Consider the following 7,634-nt stretch of genomic DNA (forward strand, 5'->3'; position numbering starts at 1 on the left):
AAAAAGACCCCAGTAAATCCGAATTACTTTTGAGATGGAACTGGCCGCTATCTCCTGCTGTGTGTGCAGGAGAAGCAGCACGATCAAAACAGCTCCTGTTGTTTACTTCCTCTTTCAAAAGGGGAAGTCACGAGGGACAAACGTGTGGGTGGAGAAGCAACAGTAAGCACACGCGATTTCCCCCGCGTGATGACACTCTAAGCCAGGATCTCCTCTACTGCTTTATAATGGTTTATAACACTTTTGACAACTGTTGGGATTCATAACACATGCCATATACCATTTTCAAACCATTTTCAAAGTGTTATATGCTGCTTTGGCTTAGCTGAAACTAGTTCCCTTATTAATTTCATCTTCTCAGAAGTATTTACCATTCATAGCCAATGATGGCAGATCATGAGCCAGCAGCCTTCTTAAGCATTGTCCTTAGCTTTACTCTTGAAGAATGCTTTTGTGATCTCTATTCTAACATTTCTAGGTAACTCTTGAAAAGATCACAAACCATGCATTCTAAGGCTTATATTGGCAAACATGGAGAGCCAATTCAGACTACCACAATATTATGTGGTAGTTTCAGTAGGAGTTAGTTTTCATTTACTTCAGCGCAACAAACTTGTTTTGTGAATGGATATGACACATCCAAGACTCATCGACTATGCTGTAGAAAGTCTGTGATGACGAACCCTTCCGTATCAGGGTTTCAGATCACGGGAGCTATGGAAGCACATTCAGCTGCAAGCATTTACGGAGCCCTTCTTAGTTCTTTGTGCTCAACAAGAAGGCTTTCGTGGTCTGGCACCCAGGTGTGTGGCAATGTAGGAAGCAGGGCTTGTGTGCATGCCCACGTCCCCCTCTCCACTTTTGCCCTACACACAAACGAATGAGTCACAATCTGGACATTTCTATAAACTCTGTCGCCCACCCACCCCCAATAGGCTTTCTGTGCAATTAAGGCTGTAATCCTATACACGTTTACCTGAGAGTAAGTCCCATTGCACACAATGGGACTTACTTGCAAGTAGACATCTATAGGGTTAGGCTATAAGAAGGAGATCTCTGCTTTGCATGTTGAAAAAGCACCAAAAATAAAACTACAGGAATCCAAATCCAAAAGAAATGTTATAAATACACACACACAATGTACATGTAGAAAATGTATTTGCTTTTAAAGGACTTTGACGTGATGGGTAAAAAGAAATTGATAGCCATTTCCCAGAAAACAACAAAGCAAACTCTCTATACAGGCTGGCTGATTTTAACGTTTACATATATATTTAAAAGTAGAAGAAATTAATTCGACATTCTGATCTCAAACCCTGAGGCTGGTAGGCACGGGAACAAATTATACACAATTAAGTTCTTTGAGTATGACAGACCATGAAATTAGAGCAGACAAGATGACATGAATTTCTATCTTTAATTCTTCCTTTTCCTATACTACATTACAATGCATAACCTGCAAAGTACAGACACAGCCAGCCTCTACGGTGTGCAATAAAGAGGAATATGGTTCTTCTCTATTGCACAGAGTAATCACATCGGGGGAAATGTGCAACAAAACAAAACAAAACCCAAAGTCACAGAATATTCCTCAACAACAATTATGCATCCACAAACAAAGTTAAGGACAAAAATATATATAAACACTATAAAATCTGTAACAGCATGAGCCAAAAGTGTTTTGAAACACATTTGGCTTCTGCTGTTCTGGATTTTTGAGAAACAGGACTATCAGGGTTTTTACTATTTGTGTGGTAATATATGTTACTGTTAGATCATGTAATTAAAGATCCTGTACAGTGTGTGTGTGTTTGTGTTTGTGTGTGTGTCCTAATCCTAACCCTTAACTTTGTATTTGGAATTACATAGGATAAACTATAACATGGGGTACTTTTTTTCTGAACTGCTGTGAACTGATCCTTTATGTATTTTTGAATGTCAGACTGAAAGTCTCCATCTTTAGCAAATGCCTTGCCAAGCACAAAGTTAGCAGCAGTTTTGATCTGTGCATCGCAGGGAACTGATTCCATAACCAAATAGGGGTAGTTCTGTAACTGTTTTTCAGTCTGCAAGGCAAAGGCCATTGTCTGGGTTTTTCACTTTACATTGCTCTGTTTATATTACTTCATTGGTATGGAAAAGTTTAAGGCAGATGTATGTGTTAGCTTAATCCCGTGCTTTCCAGAGCCGTTTATGTGGAAACCCCAAGATAAATATGCTGAACATAGCAAAGCCATGGCCTCCTCAAAGGAGTTGTCTGAAAAGACTGGGCACAATGGTGAAAATCACAGTGGAAGCTGCTCAAAGAGAATGGCTTGGGCCAGTTCACACATATATGCAGGGCCAGTGTTAACAGTAGGCATGGTTCGGCACCTGCTGAGGGCCCACATGCCAGCAAGGGCCCACTCACTAGGGCTCCCTGGAGTTGCTCCTCCTCTTCATCATTGCAAGCTGCTTGTTCACCTGCCTCTCGCTCTGACCCAAGCAACAGCATGGTGAGAAGGAGTAGCAGTAGATGGCACTGCCTACTTGCCCATTGGCTCACCTGTCAGGCAGGCAAGTGGTAGCATTAGATGAAAAAGAAGATGAAGAGCAATAGCAGCTGCTGACTATAGAGGTGAGGAGGGTAGCCTCTTGAGGGACGGGGCCCTTTGAGGGTGTCTTGTCCAAGGGCGTTCAAAAACCAGTGAATGCAGCTCATCTGTCCCATACTTAGGGTAGCCATGTGTCCTCTTTTAGAAAGAACAGCCCTCTATTTGAAGGCATCCTCTCTCTCAGGGGTGGGCAGAAAGTAGATCTCCAGATATTTCGGACATCAACTCCCAGCATTCCTGATCACTAGCCATGCTGGCAGGAGCTTCTGGGAGTTGAAGTCCCAAACATCTAGAGTTCTACCTCCTGCCAACTCCTGCTCTATTTGAAGGGTTGTACTGCCCAATTCCATTTTAAAACTAATGACCCATAAGAGCTGTTTCCCAGTTAGTACCTGAACAGCAGACTGAACATGCAGGTAAACAGGTCACCTGGTCACAGGCTGCCCCACCGTGGTGACATTTATTGTATTTCTATTTAAATTATCAGAATTCTGTCTAAATTTACATCCATATATATGAATTAGCACATACAAACTTCATGCAAAATTGTTTGTGCTAATTTATTGGTATGGAATGGATGCATATTTTTATGCAAATGTGTGCCTTGTTTCTAGGTGCTTGACACCTACTCCCTACTTTGACCATTCCAGGCAGGCAGAAAACGTAAGTTTGGGAAGACCACCACAGATGCCCTAGTGTCCTGTGTTCAGGTTGGTGGGTTGCCAGTTGTGCAGGTCTGCACAATAACTATAGATAACAATTGTGCTATTTGGCTCATGTTGGATGATCACTACGGAAGCTTCTAAAACAGCTACCTTGTCTCAGACAGAAGGTCACTCCCTTTGTCTTTATTGGGGCAGCTTTCTCTGGGGTTAAGAAGGGAAGTACAGTCCCTTTCTGTCTCATATCATAAAAGGACAGGGGTTATGGCTAGGGGCTTGATTTGGGTTAAAGAGCCAACCAATTATTTCCATTCAACTCCAAAACAAGCAATAAGTCATGGAACTACAGTATACTGAGCTGCTACCTAATTGGATGGAAGATCTACAGATTTCAAAGTGCTGGTATTGACATTTAAAGCCCTAAACTGTTTGGGGCCAGGTTATTTAAAGGAATGCCTCCTCCCATATGTACCTGCCCGGACCTTAAGATCATCTACAGGGGCCCTTCTCCGTGAGCCCCTGCCAAAGGAAGTGAGGCAGGTGGCTACTAGGATTATTATTATTATTTATTTATTTATTTATTTATATAGCACCATCAATGTACATGGTGCTGTACAGAGTAAAACAGAAAATCACAAGACCCTGCCGCATAGGCTTACAATCTAATAAAATCATAGTAAATCAATAAGGAGGGGAAGAGAATGCAAACAAGCACTGGGTAGGGTAAACAGGTACTGGGTAGGGTAAAACTAACAGTATAAAGTCCAGGCAGCGGAATGAGCTCCCCAGAGAGGTCCGCCTGGCGTCTACACTGTACTCTTTTCATCGCCAGCTGAAGACCTTTTTATTCTCTCAGTATTTTAACACTTAATTTTAACTTAAATTTAAATTTTACTGTTCTAACTCTGTATTTTAATCTTATATCAATTTTGCTGTGTGGTTTTATCCTGGTTGTGCTTTTTATACTGTATTTTGTATTTGTGTTTTTAACCTGTTGGTTGTTTTATTATGGTTTTAATTTTTGTGAACTGCCCAGAGAGCTTCAGCTATTGGGCGGTATAAAAATGTAATAAATATATAAATAAATAAAATTTCTTTCACATCTACTTCTGATTTTAAAAAGTTTTAAAAATCCCCCACCCACCCCCACCCCCAGGTTCATGGTGACTTGAAGAAACTCACTCTATCGGTAGTTGACTAAATTTATAGAAATCCATCAGCCTTGCACAGGTCTGGCATTCTTTTCATCACACAGGTTTTTTTTCAGCTAGTCAATCTAGCAATAAAGGGCTAATTCAATGGGTTGAGGCAAGCAAAAGCAATAAGTTTGGTACATTTTGCAGTAAGAAAGGTCACCTAAATTCCAATAAATCATTTGTGCCTCAGGCCCCAAATTTTTAAGAGAACATCTCCACTATACTTTGTCTAGTGTTGGGGTCTATTCCCCATTCCCCTCAGTATCAAAGTGAAGGGGTGTGGCAAACCCCTATATTCTAATTAGCTCAAAAGTGTCCCCTAGAGCATCTGTTAACCTGGCACCATGCCGGGAAAACCTGAATAAGCTCATTGTATCTCCTTCTTTCTCAACATACTTCAAAACTTAAGCTCTCTTGCACAATAGCTGTCTGGTTCAAACTGGCTGGCACTTTTGAGATTTAAGTTTAGGGCCATTAGGAAGATGAGCCCAGCCACGAATTAATTTTTGGATTTGCTGGCCAGACCTATTGACATCAGAAACAGAGGGCATCACGTTATTGGATGAAACAATTATCAGTCTCTGCTAAGAGTCCAGCTTTTACTGAACTTAAAAATTCACATAAAAATCAGAGTTCCTCCTTCCTCATGGGTTTTCCTAATGACATCTAAGCAGAAGTCAAGATGTTCACAGACAGGGCCGGTGCTACCATTAGGCCAACTAGGCCTAGGGCACAGACCTCAGAGGGACGCAGTACGGCCCTTTAAGGGTCACAGTTTTATACAAATTAGTTGTTTTTTTAAAAAAACATAATAAACGGAAAACATAATAGTTCAGAAACTTTTCTTGAACTGCTGAATCGAAGTTGGCAAAAAAAAATTGTGTGTGTGTGTGTGTGCAAGTAGCTCACCTTGCCTAGCGTGCAAAATAGTCTGGCACCAGCCCTGTTCGCAGATCATCCTTTTGGCAATGAACTCTGCATATTCTCTGGAATCCAAGACTCTACTCAAGCAGGTAACAAATAACAAGATTAGTTAGACTGACATTATTAATTTATTTGGAATTGTGGTTTTGTATGTGTGATTGGTGCCTTCCCTTTGTTTCCCCTATTTTTCTGAAATAAACTCCCCTTTAAAAATATTTGGACATTGAGCAGCATTATTTTAAAAGGGAATTCTCTGTCAACTCTTCCCCACATGAAGGACTGCAAGGTTGGAAAAATACCAGTTGTATTTAGGATTTTTACAAGGTTTTGTTACACTCTGTGTGTCTGGAAATAGGGCTCAGAAACTCTCCAAGCATCTGGACAGACTAGAGTGTGACAGAAGACCCAACCTATCAGATAGCAGCCTATCAGTCATTTTTTTTTGGGGGGGAACCTTGTAAAGAAGGGGCCAACAAGTGAAAGTAATTGCTCCTCTCAGATCCATAACAAGGGGATTTTGTGCCTACCACCTATGCTCCTTTCTTTGGCTAGGGCATCTTCCTCGGTCTTAATATTTTCTCCATTCAGCTTTCTGCCCTCTTCAGCTCCTATGGCTGTGTTCCCCAAATCTTATACATGGCTCTGTGCAAGAAGCTCAGTAAAGGTCCCACAAGTCTGTGACCTTTTCTTATGGCACATTCAAGATCTGGGCCAGCCCTACCATTAGGCAGAACAAGGTGGTGACTGCAGGTTGTGGATACTAGGGGATGGTGAGAAGTGGTGAGGTGTTCTAAGACAGTGTTGTGCATACGCACAGACTGGGTTCAGATGATCGAGGCAGAGAAGAAGCTAACGATGTGCAGTAGAGGTTGCAGGGTGGATATGAAGCCCTTCCCAATCACGCTGCATTCAGACAACACACCAACCTGTAAATCGTGGTCATGCACCCGGCACATGTGGGAGTGGAGAAAGAAGCCACTGTGGCTTCTTCCCTCCACTGCAATCACTCAAATCCTCTGGCCTCAGGTTCAGTGGAAAAAATATTTCGGAGTGGTAAACAGCAGTTAGGATAAAAATAAATAAATTAAAAACCGCTTTAAAATTACTATTTTGAAATGAAACAGAGTTCGGACAAAGCTGTGGCCAGTTACTCAAGAAAGGCTTCCTGAAATAATGTTTTCAGTAGGGCTTTCCCCTGCCTCAGGCCGAATCCCTGAATCTGAGCTGAGGTGGGCCAATTTGGCCTGCCTTGGCCTGAATCTGAGCTGCCCTGAAACCGAAGAAGATCAGCACCAAGCATTGGGGCACCTCAGGCTGATTCAGGACAGTGCTGGGCCACTTCCTCCCCCACCCGCCTGCCCAGGAAAGCCAGCACGAGACCAGTCGTGAGTCCAAGTGGGTCCATTGGACTCACCAGACTCACCTCCTTCTCTCTCCCTGCCCAACCCAGTCACCTCCCCTCACTGCCACTGGGACTTACCTTTCCCCTTTATGGCCGCTGCAGTTTACAGCCATAGATATATTAAAAACAGAGACCCACCATGGTAAATTTAAACCATGGTTCAGCTCTCAGGAGGAGGATGCAATTTAAAAGTAAGTAAAAACTATCTTCTAACCATTTGCTCCCATTAGCCAACCATTCTGGGTTATTAAGCAGTCATGTGCCTAACAAAGGAATGGCTGGCCAGCAGCGTAACAATATATATGGTATGCTGAGACCAAGATCTATATCAGGTATAACTGGATCAGATCCAGCAGGCTCAGATGTAACTCTCATAAATATGAATGTTGTGGGTACCCGACTGGGTCTGGAAGTCCAGAAGACTCCCCCATGCCTACCTGCCTGACCCAGCTTGCTGGGCTGCAGCATGTTCACAGGCCCACGCTTCGAGCACTCCGCAGTTTGGCAATCACCCAGTAGCTGTCCCGCCTCGTCCAAACCTTCCATTGTGCACAATGATGGCAGCTCTGGAAATTACATATTTCCAAAGTTTTGTAAATGGAGGCTCTAAATGCTCTGTTCATGCCTTTAATCTTGTGTAAATGGGATCTTTTCAGGCACCATTTATGCAACTTGGAAAATGCACAATTTCTGGAGCCACCATTGTTGTGCAAAATTAGAGCGACCATATGAAAAGCAGGACAAAGCTCCTGTATCATTAACAGTTGCATAGAAAAGGGAATTTCAGCAAGTGTCATTTGTACACATGCAGCACCTGGTGAAATTCCCTCTTCATCGCAACAGTTAAAGCTGCAGG

This window comes from Elgaria multicarinata, chromosome 5 (genome assembly GCF_023053635.1).
Source record: "Elgaria multicarinata webbii isolate HBS135686 ecotype San Diego chromosome 5, rElgMul1.1.pri, whole genome shotgun sequence".
NCBI classification, from domain to species: Eukaryota; Metazoa; Chordata; class Lepidosauria; order Squamata; family Anguidae; genus Elgaria; species Elgaria multicarinata.